Raw genomic sequence first — 15,114 nt, 5'->3', positions numbered from 1 at the left:
AGAGCATTAAAAGAGAGGAAATTGTCAAAACTGATGTTATAAATAAAGTATAACATTGATCTAAAACCTTAAAACCTGTTGTACTGCAGATCATTCTCACTCTGAGTATCAGTGTAAAAACTTTTTAAGTATTAGCATGTGGAATCCAAAGCATATTTTTAAAATACTATATCATGACCAAGAGGGGTTATTCCAGTTTGCAAGTATGATTTTTGTATTAGTCCATTCTCACATTGCTATAAGGCACTACCTTCTGAGACTGGGTAATTTATAAAGAAAATAGGTTTAATTGACTCACAGTTCTGCAGGCTGTACAGGAAGCATGGCTGGAGAGCCCTCAGGAAACTTAAATCATGGTGGAAGGCAAAGAGGAAGCAGGCATGTCCTACATGTCTGGAGCAGGAGGAAGAGAGTGAAGGTGAAGGTGCCACACACTTTTAAACAACCAGATCTCATGAGAATTCACTCTCTATTATGAGAACAGCAAGGGGGAAATCTTCCCCCATGATCCAATTACCTCCCACCAGGCTCCTCCTCTAACATTGGGAAATACAGTTTGACATTAGATTTGGGTGAGGACAAAGACTCAAACCATATCATTTAACCCCTGGTCCCTCCCATATCGTATGTCCTTCTCACATTTCAAAACACAATCATGCCTTCCTAATAGTCCCCCAAAGTCTTAACTCATCCCCACCTCCCCATAACCCTTCCCAGCTCTGGTAACCATCCTTCTACTCTCTATCTTACAAACAATCCAATTATACTCCTTTAGTTATTTTTAAATGTACAATTATTTTTTACTGTAGACACTCTGTTGTGCTAGCAAATACTAGGTCTTAGTCATTCTTTCCATTTTGTTGTACCCAATAACCTTCCTCACTCTCCCCCACTACCCTTCCCAGCCTCTGGTAACCATCCTTCTAGTCTGAGTTCAGTTATTTTAATTTTTAGCTCTTATAAATAAGTGAGAACATGATAAGTTTGTCTTTCTGTGCCTGGCTTATTTCATCCAGTTCCATCCGCGTTGTTGCAGATAACAGGATCTCATTCTTTTTTATAGCTGAATAGTACGCCACTGTGTGTATATACATTTTCTTTATCCATTTATCTGCTGATGGACACTTAGGTTGCTTCCAAGTCTTGGTTACTGTGAACCACACTGCAACAAACATGGGAGTGCAGATATCTCTTTGATAGACTAATTTACCTTCTTTTGAGTAGATATCCAGCAGTGGGATTGTTGAATCATATGATAGCTCTAGTTTTAGTTTTTTGAGGAACCTCCAACCTATTCTCCATAGTGGTTGTACTAAATTACATTCCCACCAACAGTGTATGAGTTTTCCCTTTTCGCATCTTAAAAAAGGCAAGTCCTTTCCACCTATGAACCTGTAAAATCAAAAACAAGTTAGTTACTTTCAAGATACAATGTGGGTACAGGTATTGGATAAATACACCCATTCCAAAAGGGATAAATCAGCCAAAATAAAGGGACTACAGGCCCCATGCAAGTCTGAAACCCACCAGAGCAGTCATTAGGTTTTAAAGCTCCAAAATAATCTCCCTTCACTCCATGTCTCACATCAAGCACATGCTGATACAAGCAGTGGGCTCCCAAGGCCCTGGATAGTTCTGCCCCTTTGGCTCTGCAGGGCTCTGCTCCCGTGGCTGCTTTCATGAGCTGCTGTTGAGTGCCTCTGGTTTTTCCAGGTGCATAGTACAAGCTGTTGGTGTATCTACCATTCTGGGGTCTGGGGGATGGTGGCCCTCTTCTCACAGCTCCACTAGGCAGTGCCCCATGGGGACTCTGGAGGGGGAAAGGGGGTCCTCCAACCCCACAGTTCCCGTCTGCACTGCTGTAGTAGAAGTTCTCGATGAGGGTCCTGCCCCTGCAGCAGACTTCTGCCTGGACATCCAGGTGTGTCCATACATCCTCTGATATCTAGGCTGAAGTTCCCAAGCCTCAACTTTTACACTGTGCACCTGCCGCCTTAATACTACATGCAACCCACCAAGGCTTAGGGCTTGCACCCTCTGAAGCAATGGCGCAAGCTATACCTTGGCTCATTTTAGCCATGGCTGGAGTTGCGGCAGCCCCGATGAAGGGTGCCATGTCTGGAGGCTGCACAGAGCAGTAGGGCCCCAGGCTTTGCCCACAAAACTATTCTTTCCTCCTAGGCCTCCAGGCTTGTGATAGGAGGGGCTGCTGCAAAGGTCTCTGAAATGCCTTGGAGGCATTTTCCTTATTGTCTTTACTAACATTCAGCTCCTCTTATGCAAATTTCTGCAGCCACCTTGAATTCCTCCCCAGAAAGTAGATTTTTATTTTCTACCACATGGTCAGGCTGCAAATTTTCCATACTTTTACACTTTGCTTCCCCTTTAAATATAAGTTCCAGTTTCAGATCATCTCTACTCACTCATATGACCACACGTTGTTAGAAACAGCTGGGCCAAACCTTGAATGGTGTGCTGCTTAGAAATTCTTCCACCATGTACCCTAAATCATGACTCTCAAGTTGAAAGTTCCACAGATCCCCAGAGCAGGGGCACAATGCTGTCAGTCTCTGCTAAAGCATAGCAAGAGTGACTTTACTCCAGTTCCCAGTAAGTTTCTCATCTCCATCTGAGACCACCTTAGCCTGGACTTCAATAATTTAACCAGTCTCTAAGAAGCTCCAAACTTTCCCTCATCTTCCTGTCTTTTCTGAGCCCTCCAAACTGTTCCAACTTCTGCTCACTACCCAGTTCCAAAGTTGCTTCCACATTTTCAGGTACCTTTATATCAATGCCCCTCTCCCAGTACCACTTTTCTGTGTTAGTCCTTTCTCACATTGCTATAAAGAACTGAGACTGGGTAATTTACAAAGATAAGAGGCCTCAGGAAACTTATAGTCATGGCAAAAGGCGAAGGGCGAGCAGGAGGAAGAGATTGAAGGTGAAGGTGCCACACACTTTTAAACAACCCGATCTCATGAGAACTCACTCACTATTAGTAGAACAGCAAGGGAGGGAAATCTGCCTCCATGATACAATCACCTCCCACCAGGCTCTTCCTTCGACACAGCAGATCACCCCTCCCTAAGTTAACTTACAAATTTAACATTATGCATATAAAAATACCATCAGACTATTTTTCCCTGGGGTCCACAAGTTAATTGTAAAATTTATTTGGAAAGCCAATTAAAAAAAAATCTGGGAATATCCTACAAAAGAATAGTAACAAGAACCTAGCCCTATGGACATTTAAACATACTGTAAAAACTATTTAATTAAAATTACCAAGTATATTGTTATCCCAATGGAAATGAGCAGAAAATCCATATGGAAATTTAGTGTAAAATAAAGGCAGTTCAAATCAGTGAAGAAAAGATGAACTTCAGCTTTTTAATAAATGGAATTTCTGTAAGTATATTAGATTTTTTAATGATAAAATTGGATTCACTCCTCACACTATGATAAATTCCAGAAGGATGAGGGATTTAAATGTAAACAAATGAAACCATGTAAGTACTAGAAGAAAACATGGGTGAAATCTGGTATAAAGCGTAAATGGGAGAACCCTTCCTAAAAATGAATAGTAGACAAAATATCTCCCCTGAGAGATGTTCACATTCTACTCCCTAGAACTTGTGAATATGCAACATTACATGGCAAAAGGGACTTTGCAGATTTAACTAAGATTACAGAGAAATTATTCTGTATTATCCATGTGGGCCCAATCTAACGAAAAGAACCAGAGAACTGTCTTTGGCTAGTCAGAAAAGGAGGTCTTGCAGCAACATGGATAGAACTGGAGGCCATTAAGTGAAACAAGTCAAACACAGAACGACAAATATGGCATGTTCTCACTTATAAGTGGGAGCTAAATAATGACTGGTTTCAGACATGTTGAAATTTCCTTAATAAATTATGTACGTTTAATCACAAGCTTGCATAAGTACCCTTATACATATCTTCATGCTCATTCTATTGATATTTTTTACAGGATATATTTCAATAGGTAGGCTTTCTAGGCCAAATAATATGAATATTTTTATTAATACTGCCAAATTGCCCTTTTAAAAGTACAAGTAACCCTTGAACAAGGTGGGGGCTTAGGGGCACCCCTATGAAGTAGAAAATCCATGTATAACTTTTGACTTTCCCAGAACTTAACTACTAGTAGCCAACTGTTGATTGGAAGCCTTACCAATAGCGTAAACAATCAATTAACATATGTTTTATATGTTATATCATATACTATCTTCTTACAATAAAGTAAGCTAGAAGAAAGAAAATTTTATTACAAAAATCATAAGGAAGGAAAAATATATTTACCATTAAATGGAAGTGAATTATAAAGGTCTTCATCCGTGTTGTCTTCGTGTTGAGTAGGCTGAGAAGGAGGAAGAGGAGGGGTGGGTATTGCTATCTTGGGGTGGCAGAGGCAGAATACGTGAAGGAGGTTGAAGGAGAGGCAAGAGAGGTAGGCATACTTGGTGTAACTTTATGGAAATACACCATAATTTCTGTTTCTTTTTCATTTCTCTGAAGATGTTTCTATATTGTACCAATCCTTCCTCCATTGTTTGCTTTAGTTTCAGTGCCTGTTTCATAGAAGAGTCTGTGTCAGAAGTAGTCAAAAGCAGTCTTGAACAGTCAGAACCCTTCTGCCAGATTGTCTGTCAATTTGTTTTCTGGCACTGGTTCTTCTGTGTCTTCTTCCTCATGGTCTGACTACTCATATGCAGAGGCACTCATGTCTTCCTTACTAATAAATGTCCTTTGTAGCATTTTTTTCCCCAAGAATCAAGCACTTTTATCTGCATTAAACACCTCAGGTTGATATCCTTTCTCCTCAATGATTTTCTTAATGGTGCCTGAGAACTTCTCTGCTGCTTCTTGGTCAGCAGAAGCTGCTTCTCCTGTTATCTTGATATTTTTCAAGCCAAACACCTTTCTAAAATTATCAGACCATCCTTTGCTGGCATTAAATTCTCCAGCTTTAGATCCTTCACCTTCCTTTTGCTTTAAGTTGTCATATAATGACTTCACTTTTTCTCAAATCATTATAGTCTATAGATATGTCTTTGTCATAGGAATCCTGTACCCACATGAAAGCTGTATTTTCAAAACAAGATAAAAGGATATTTTGCAAAAAGTGCAAGATTTTAGCACTTGCTGGCAAATGGTCCTTATGCTGGATTCATTTATCTTGAAATGGTGAGCAACCACAGCTGCAGGTCCCCAATCTATCGTACATATCAAGCAATTCACCATTTTCTTGTAATGTCAGGACTTTTCTCTACTTCTTGGCAGAACTTCCAGCATCACTAGTGGCACTTCATAGGGGATTGATAGTGTTACTCAAGGTTTCTGGTATTGCACTAAAAATAATGAAAAATACACAAGAATCACAAATGATCACTTTTTACTATGATACACAATTTACTTAAGAGACAGACTACTCGTGGATAGATGATTAGCATCATGAAGCATTTTAAGCAGAGACTCAAAAACCTCAAATCCACAACAACAGCAAGAGGAGGTGGCTATATAATTATTACAGTAGTATAGCATGTGTACTACAATTAATTTTATGTGATTATGATTTAATATTCAATCTTTATGTTTGTTAACATTTCTTTTGATTGAATGGTTCCATGTATAGTCTATAAGTGTGTGTATACATTTTGATAAATTTTAACTTTTTTATAATAGATTTGTATTTATCTTAGACTAGTATCTACTTTTCTTTTTTGAATTCATGAAATACCTTTTTCTTAATTTTGTTGGATATTTTTAGCCTATGTGGTTCATCTTGTGAGTTTTTCAAATTGTCACAAACCTCCAAAAACTTTTTTTTGATATATTTGTTGAAAAAAATCTATGTCTGTCCTGGCATGGTGGCTCACGCCTGTAACCCTTTGGGAGGCTGAGGCAGGAGGATCACTTAAGCCCAGGAGTTTGAGGCTGCAGTGATCTGTGATCACTGCACTCTAGCCTGGATGCCAGAATGAGGTCCTGTCTCAAAAAAAATCAAATCAAAAAAAAGTAAAAAGAAAAAAAAATCCATGTATAAGTGGACCCATGCAGTTCAAACCCATGTTGTCAAGGGTAAACTGTATTGATTTACCAATAATATGTAAGATGCCCACTTCTAAATGCCACTTGCAACAATCTGAGAGATTACGTGACCTGCTTAAGATCACATGGCAGAATCTAGAATAAATCTCATAATTATCAGTAATTATTGTTGCCTGACTCAGTACAGTTTATTTGAACAGTCTGTAAATTTGCGTCTATGAAACACTGAATAAAAAGGCTCATCGGCCTTTAACTCCTCTACCAATTATAAAAATGTCATCTTAGTTTTGAGTCAATAAAAATGTAAAGAATAAATACAAAATAAATTAAATACTAACTCTAAAAGATTTTTGAAATGTAAAGACTATTAAGTCATTTAATTAAGACTAGTCAGTCGTTTATATATTTCCTAGCCCTATATTTAACAATAAAATTACCATACATTTTTGAGAAAATATATAAAAATAAAACAGTAATAACTAGTATCCTACCAGTACATTTTACTCATAGAAAACCAACTGACTACTATTGAAATACAATAAACAGATTTTGTGATTCCTGATATTTATTATATTTTCTACCTGCAACAAGCAATGAAAACTGAAATCTGATCTTGTTTAATAAAATTTCTTTTCCTACCAAGTTATGCTGGAATAAACTGGTTCAAATATCTGCTTTTTCCTGTATATGCTTTGATAATATATAGACACTGAAACTCAATGTATTGATCAACACATAAAAATGATAATTGAAAATGAAATTTTTAGAAAGTACTTTGGTCTCAATATATTTATATCTCCCCAAAGAATGACTGCTTATTTCCATATAGGCACATCAACTCATATCAAAGATTTCTAAGATGAGAAGGGAAAACTCAATGTTAAAAACAAACTTTTATACATAATATAACACATTGTCATTAATTGCATATTTTTCCTGTTTTGCTTACTTATTTTTCTAATGAAAAGAACTGTCAACAATATATATGCAGGTATTTCTTTTTTTTTTTTTTTTTTTTTGAGGCGGAGTCTCGCTCTGTCGCCCAGGCTGGAGTGCAATGGCCTGATCTCAGCTCACTGCAAGCTCCGCCTCCCGGGTTTACGCCATTCTCCTGCCTCAGCCTCCCGAGTAGCTGGGACTACAGGCGCCCGCCACCTCGCCTGGCTAGTTTTTGTATTTTTTAGTAGAGACAGGGTTTCACCGTGTTAGCCAGGATGGTCTCGATCTCCTGACCATGCAGGTATTTCTTAAACAGGAAAGCATAACTTCCATAGAGATCACATCAACATTTTGAAGTAACTAAGGCGAACAGTGTGGGACTTCATAACATTTACCCTAAAAGATAAGTTGCCTGTTATCACCCTTTTGGGTCAAGGTAACACTATTTTTTTCTTTCTTTCTTTCTTTTGATAAGCTGCTGACACTTAGTGAATATCCTAACACTTCCTCCATCATCATCTTAGTCTCCTGCCTTTTTCTAGTTTTAAAAAATGGAAAAATATTATTTTCCTTAAGAACAGCATGGAAAATATTGTATTTGGAAGGACAACAAAGTGTGAACTAAGTGAACTTGAAGGTAGAAAAAGAATAATATCAAAACATTTTTAAAGGTTTGTAATAATTCCATAATTTATAGGGATATTTAAAAATGAAAGTATGTGGTTTTCTCAAGCTATTAGTATATCGCAGATTTATAAATCACTACCAGAAGGTTTTCTTTCTTTTCAATCTAATGTTCTTACCAGTAAGTAGAAGTCATTAAAGAAATCAGCAGGCTCATGTTATCACAGGATCATGACCAGTAACATTCTTCCATTATCTCAAATTTTGCAAAAAGCCATCTTCACATACATATACATTTTTTTCCTTATAAATAACCTTGGGTTGTAAAAGTTACATATGACTGCTGTATTTTGATAAAATTAATTTTACCCAACAATGCAAAATTTTAATAATTGTTTACTTTAAAAAAAATCACTTAGCTTATATATAAAATGTCAAATTACAGGCCTAGGCAACATAGTTAGACCCCATCTCTACAAAAGTAATTTAAAAATTAGCCAGGCATGATGGTTCATGCTTGTACCTAGGAGGCTGAGCTAGGGAGGATTGCTTAAGCCTAGCAGTTAGAGGCTGCAGTGAGCTATGATCATGCCACTGCACTCTAGCCTGGACAACAGAGCAAGGCCTTGTTTCTAAATAAAGAAATAATGTCATATCAACAGATGAAGGCATAAAATGCAAATGTTCAGTTACTTTTAAACATTTTTGCTAACATATATTGGTTTGCTCTCTTGATCTCTTTCCCACAACTTCTAATTATTTATATAAGAAACTTGGCTGTAATTGTAGTAGAATATAAAACACAAGTGAGTTCAATAGAGATTCATTCATATATAACTATCTTCTAAGAACAAAGCTTTTTTGGGGGAAAAAAAAAAACACCTAAAAAACCTAAAGCTTATTAAAGGATTATGTTTGGGGGTTCCCTAAATTGTTTCCAAGATCAGTATGGAAAATTCTTGTAAACAGTTCAGTTCTTACTCAGTCTGTGTCCTTTTAACTTAAAAGGCTTTGTAGTATAATTGCTGTGTAAATATCGGAATTTTCCACATATTGTGCAATGTACATAAAGAAGTCACCAAATGGCTTATCTTACACTTATCAACTTGTTCATTTTTATGCCTCCAAAAAGCTGTACTTTTTTACAAGGGCAGCTGCTACTTTGTAAATATTTTAATGGTTTCTGTTAAGTAGAGCTGTCAGTTTAACAAACAATATTATAAAAGATTTTCATTCTTCCATGTGATTGAACATCTTGAAAAGTGTTTTACCTTGAAAATCCTTTGGAGATTTTAGACTGGAAAGGGTATCTCCTTTGAAGGCACAAAACCAACAAAAGAATAGATAGGTTTAAAGAATAATGTATAAGATCACCAGAGAAACAGTGCCATTTATTTCAGAAGACAAATGTATAACAGCAATAAGTTCTCTTAGCTCACTTCTCTTCTTTTGACTTTAGCAGTCTGTTGAAATGGAAGAGCACTGGCTTTGTGCCAGACATTTCAGGTATGAACCTTGATTCTTTTGCCACTTAATAGATATTGGTTTAGAGCAAGCCAATTTAACCTCTTTGACCCTCAGTTTCTGCATCTGCAAATGGGGTAATGATACCTACCTTAAAGGGTCATTATGAGAATTCAAGATAATATATGTAAATGGGCTAACTGAATAAAGGTGGCAATTATTATTCTATCCTACCTACCTAGCAACCAGGAGTCTCCCAATCATTCTTTAGTCTTTGTCCTTTACATTTTTATTCACCCAGCTTATCTCTTCTTTCTTTTTTGTCTACTTCATGGAATTGAAAATAAGAAATACTTTAGAGATGATCTAATTTAGCACTTTTGTTGAACAAATGAGGAAATAGAAGCTCTGAGAGATTAAATGACTTGTCTAAGATCACAGATAGTTAAACACAGAGATCAGAACCCTGGTCTCCTGAGTTTTTCACTGTTTTCATTCTTGCTGTGAAATGGAATTTGATAAGGTAATTCTAGCGTGGATCTAAAGGAACATGTTAAGATAGGATAGCAAAAAAACAGTGAAAGAGACAAGAAAAGGAAAAAATTAAAAGGGGGGTAAGGAGAGCTTTTCCTTTTGTTCTGCATCAAGGCTCAGCAAATTTTTTAAAGGGCCAGATAGTAAATAGTTTAGGCTTCTCCAGTCATATGGCCTCTATCTCAACTACCCAACTCCAACACTATAGCACAAAAGCGGCCTTAGACAATATGTAAACAAACAAGCATGGCTATGCTCCAATAAAACTTTATTTGGACACTGAAATTTTAATTTCATATAATTTTCACACCTAAAAATATATCTTTCTTATCTTTTTTCAACCATTTGAAAATATAAAAACCATTCTTAGATTGTGGGCCATAAAAAAATAGATGTAGGGCTGCATTTGGCCCTTGTGATCTGTAGTTTGATGTCTTTAGAAGTATAAGCCTGATAAGTAGAACAGATATTCAGCCTTGATGTCACAGAAATAATAGAGTTTAATGGGGACTGGGATGAAGTGGACTGTGCCTGCCCCCACGAAAGTGGCCATTAACCATTCTGATTAAGCAGACTGTAGCTCTTAGGAAATGGAGGCCAAACACTGCAAAATCTTCTGACTTTTCAAAAAGCCGGAACGCTGGATTTTTATGCTAAATCTCTCCATTTTTTTTTATGAATTAGGGTAGCTTCCATTGCACAAAACAGAATGAAAGCTCACCTAAATGTGCCAACTTTTAAGTGGTGGTAGATAATTCAAAATAGTTGTTAAATACTGTAGATCAAACATCTGTAAAGTGAATTTGGCACATGGACTCCCAGTTTAAAAATCTGTGTTCTAGGAAGTCAAAGCAAAATTCTAGGTAATTCATGCTTCCTAGCAATAATTCAAATTTACCCAATTCAGGGTCTTTCAGACCAAACCTTTAACCTTTCCACAAACTGAACACAGTGATTATAAAGTAATAGGTCACTCGGGCTATAACCACTCCCTATACCATCCTGTATCCCACCCCCATCAAAATTCTGCCTCTTTGTAGTTTATTACTTTAAGACATTAAGCTTTGTTTAGTAGGTGGTGGCAAAGTACTAGTCACATCTAGAACCTTTCCTGGAATTGAGTACACTCAATATTATATTTCAAAAATATAATCACATATTATAACTATAATCTAAGACTATCAGACTTAAAATAGTGAATATAAATTTTTTTTCTAACTCTTGTCCTTTCTCAAAGTTATAACCATATTAAATTGCTGCCACTATGGATCTTACTTTCATTTTATATTCAGGAAAATACAATTTAAACATGTTTACAAATATAAAGGACCCAAAATATGTCCGTTAGCATCCTCCAAAAACTTTTCTCCTCTACGTTTTTTTTTTTTTTTTTTTTTTTTTTTGAGATAAGGTCTCACTCTGTCACCCAGGCTGGAGTGCAGTGGCAATGATCACGGCTCACTGCAGCCTCAACAGCCTCAACCTCCCCAGGTCAGGTGCTTCTCCCACTCAGCCTCCCAAGTAGCTGGGAGTACATGTGTGTGCCACCATGCCTGGCTAATTTTTGTATTTCTTTTTTTTTTTTTTTTTTTTTTTTTAAGAGATGGAGTTTTGCCATGTTGCCCAGGCTGGTCTTGAACTGCTTGGCTCAAGCAATCTGCCTGCCTCAGCCTCCCAAATTGCTGGGATTACGGCATGAGCCACAGCACCCGGACTCTTCTCTACTTCTATGTTGTCACTACTGTTTATTTTTTTCTGCCCCCCTCCCCACCCTGCAATCACACTGTAAGCTCATTAAGGATGGGATTATGTCCGCTTCGTCTTTATATCCCCCAATCAGTAAAGATATCTGCGCAGAATAGACCTTCAATAAATGTTTGCTTTTAAGAATGAACAATCAAACCTAATTTTCACATTTGAAAATGAAACCATCTAAGAACTCCATTTACTGGTAGAGATACATTTTCATTTTATCTTAATGAATAGCAAAGAGTACAACTGGTCCATGTAATGATATTCTGGAAAATAAGTATGTTAATAGAAGGACCTACTACACTTTTCATCCTTAAAATAGTACTAGCATATCCAAGCAGAATGTATTACAGAAAGTTTTGGGAGGAGACAGTCCATATGCTATATGTATTTTCTAATGGAATATAAAAAGAAATTCAATAACAGTAAGGATTGGGAAAAGGACTCAAGGTGAGAATAAATATAATGTTTGTCTGTCAAGGAAAAAGCATTTAGTCCTTATCTGCTACAGTTTTCAAATCTATATATCTATGTAGATCTATATACACACTGTGGAAATAATATACAGAAATGACATTAGCAAGATGGTAGATTAGGAAGCTCCAGGCCCTCGTTTTTCTATGGAGACAAATTATCCGCAACATATACATAAAAATAGCTTTGTGATAAACCTAGAAATTAGTTAATGAACTACAGGACTCAGGCAAGTGCAAAAACAAGAGAATGGATGGTACCTGAGAGGGTAAGAGAGTTCATTGTATTTTGCTTGCCTGACCCCTCCCGTGGAACAGAAGAAATAGAGTGAAACTTAAGTCCAGCATGCTAACTTCCTTGCGGGCTGCATTACTTTGCTCAGGGAACAGATGAGAATGGCAGTTCCATAGCGTGGATACAAGATTAGAAGCCACTGAAAACAGGTTAATGCCTTAGCATGTTAGACAGCAGAGACTCTGCAGTTCTGCAGACAGGCTCTAGAGGGGAGCAGGAGATTAAGGGCAGAGGACTAAAACAGAAACAGCTCCCGCGAAGACACAAGAAAGGAAGACAGAAGCACCCAGATATATTAAAAGTAAACATACAACCCCAAAGAAAATGCATCCCCAGGAAAAATCTGAGAGGTCTCAGAACCTCTAGCCAGATTGACTGGTCACAGTTTTCCCCCAAATAAAGGTAGTTCATAAAGATTGAGAAAGTTGGCTATTTCTTCAAATGCTCAAATCCCAACAAAAGACCACAAGGCATACAAAGAAATGGGACCATGGCCGGAACAAAGGAACAAAATTAAGCTCCAGAAATTTGCCTTAAAGAAATGCAGATCTATACGCTTCCTAAAAAACAATTTATAATAACTCTCATAAAGATGATCAAGACCTTCAAGAGAACACAGAACTACACAGAAATCAGGAAAACAGCGCATGAACAAAGTAAGAATATCAACAAAGAGAAACTATTTTCAAAAAATTATAAAGCCAGGCATGATGCCTCAAGCCTCTAATCCTAACACTTTGGGAGGCTGAGGAGGGAGGATTGCTTGAGTCCAGGAGTTCAAGACTAGCCTGGGCAACATAGCAAGACCCTGTCCCTTGAAAAAACAAAAACAAACTATGGACCTGAAAAATACAAGTGAACTAAATAATTCACTAGAGGGGTTCAACAGCAGACTTAAGCAAGCAGAAGAATCAGTGTTCTTGAAGTCAACACATTTGAAATTATTGAGACTGAGGAGAAAAAAAAAAATGAAGATAAATTAACAGAACCTGAGCAGAATAATACATGTAGTATGGGAGTCTCAAAAGGAGGAGAGAAAGAAAAAGGGACAAAGAGCTTATTTGAACAAAAAGTGGTGACAAACTTCCCAAGGCTGATAAAAGAAATGGACCTACAAACTCAAGAACTCAATGAACTCCAACTGTGATACACCTGAAGAGACCCATACCAAGACATGTTATAATCAAATTGTTATGAGTCAAAGAATCTTGAAAGCAGCCAGAGAAAAACAACTCATCACGTATAAGTGAGCCAACTAAGATTTATCAGCAGATTTCTCAATAGAAACCTTGAAGGCTAAAAACAAATGGAATGATTAAAGTGCTAAAAGAAAAAAAAAAAATCAAGAATACTGTATCCAGCAAAACCGTCCTTCAGAAATAAAAAAGAAATTAAGACCTTTCCAGATAAACAAAAGCTGTTTAGTCAATATTACTAGACAATAAACACTAAAGAGAGTCCTTCAAATTAAACAAAGGATGGTAAACACCAACATAGTAATATGAAATTATAAAGTTCTCCACTAATGATAAACATTTAAATAAATATGGAATCCTATATTGTAATTCTGGTGCATAAATCCACTTTTAATTCTTGTGTATACAAGTCTAACCAAGTAAATCAGACACACAAAATTATAAATCTATGTTAATTGATACACAATATATACAATAGGTAATTTATGACAATAACATAAGGGGGGAAATGATGGCTGTAAAGGAGAATTTGTGTACGCAATTGAAATTAAGTTCTTATTAGCCTAAAATAGATTTGTTATAACTTTAAGATACTTTCTGCAATTGCAGTGGTAACCACAAGAAAATATTCATACAATGCACACAAAAGGAAATGAGAAGGGAGTCAAAGACAGACAGTAAGAGAACAATGAGGGTCCAAAAAGCCACAAGATATACAGGAAACAGGTAACAAAATGGCAATAGAAAATCTTTCCATATCAGTAATTACTTTAAAGTGAGGAAATTAAACTCCTCTGCCAAAGAGATATTGGCCAAGTGGATAAAAAAAATAAAAATAGGATCCAGTGATATGCTGCATAGATGCCATTTAGATCTAATAACACATAAAGGCTAAACGTGAAGGATGAAAAAAGATATTCAATGCAGACAGTAACCAAAAGAGAGCAGGGATATCTGTACTAATATGAGGCAAAATAGACTTTAAGTCAAAAACTGTCACAAGAGACTAAGAAGGATACTATATAATGATTAAAGGGTCAATTCACCAGGATGATATAGTAATTATAAATATTTATGCACTAAATATCAGAGCTCTTAAATATGTGAGGCAAACATTGACAGAATTGAAGGGATAAATACATATCAACACAGTAATAGTAGGAGATTTCAGTAATGGATAGGACCACCAGATATAAGATCAATAAAGAAATAAAGGACTTCTCTTTTTTTTCCCCAAGGTGGCAGATCAGAGACTTTTCCAGCATGCTTCACCTATTTGGAAGCAAAAAAAAAAAAAAAAAAAACAGTGTATAGTCACATAGTGCTCTTTTATTCAAGAACGAGCACAGAAATTCAAATCCCAGAAAAGAAAAGGTGAGAAAGCACCCTGAGTAGCAGCATCTGGCTGAGAACTGTGAGTGAAGCCCCCGATATGGTAGAGGAGCCAAGAGTGTACCTCTGTGATCTACCTTTCCTCTGAGAAACCATGCCCCCCACGCCATGGGAAACTACTTCGGCCCTTCTAAGCCCTGGGGCTAACATGGTGAGCGGCCAGGAGAGTGAGAAAGAAAAATACTGGGAAATGCTCCAGACATTTTCCCAGACCTGGGATCTAACAGGAAGATGCCCTTCTCAATTCTGGCTCACTGGGCAGGATTCAGTAACTTAGCAGCAGTATCCATGGGCATCAGAGATTCTTGGGCTGGAGAATGGAGTGCTGGGACTGGAGTTGGGGAAGGCCTCCCACATCCAGAACTGAGTGGTG

The 15,114-nt window shown here is 36.9% G+C and overlaps 1 protein-coding gene and 1 long non-coding RNA gene across 5 annotated transcripts in view; one reads left to right on the top strand and one right to left on the bottom strand.

The window, feature by feature from the left end:
- Nucleotides 1-15,114, top strand: part of WDPCP (WD repeat containing planar cell polarity effector) — a 493,313-nt gene that overhangs the window by 414,583 nt on the left and 63,616 nt on the right. The gene's annotated exons all lie outside the window — the stretch shown is intronic.
- Nucleotides 2,664-6,916, bottom strand: LOC117099721. Its single transcript, XR_004443970.1, has 3 exons — nt 6,906-6,916; nt 5,164-5,166; nt 2,664-2,882 (listed from the first exon to the last, which is right to left on the bottom strand). It is a non-coding gene; the product is annotated as an uncharacterized LOC117099721 (long non-coding RNA).

The sequence above is a fragment of the Trachypithecus francoisi genome, unplaced genomic scaffold, assembly GCF_009764315.1.
Source record: "Trachypithecus francoisi isolate TF-2019V2 unplaced genomic scaffold, Tfra_2.0 Lachesis_group17, whole genome shotgun sequence".
NCBI lineage: Eukaryota > Metazoa > Chordata > Mammalia > Primates > Cercopithecidae > Trachypithecus > Trachypithecus francoisi.
Note: the sequence above shows the minus strand (reverse complement) of the source record. Positions and strands in the feature narration are given on the sequence as shown.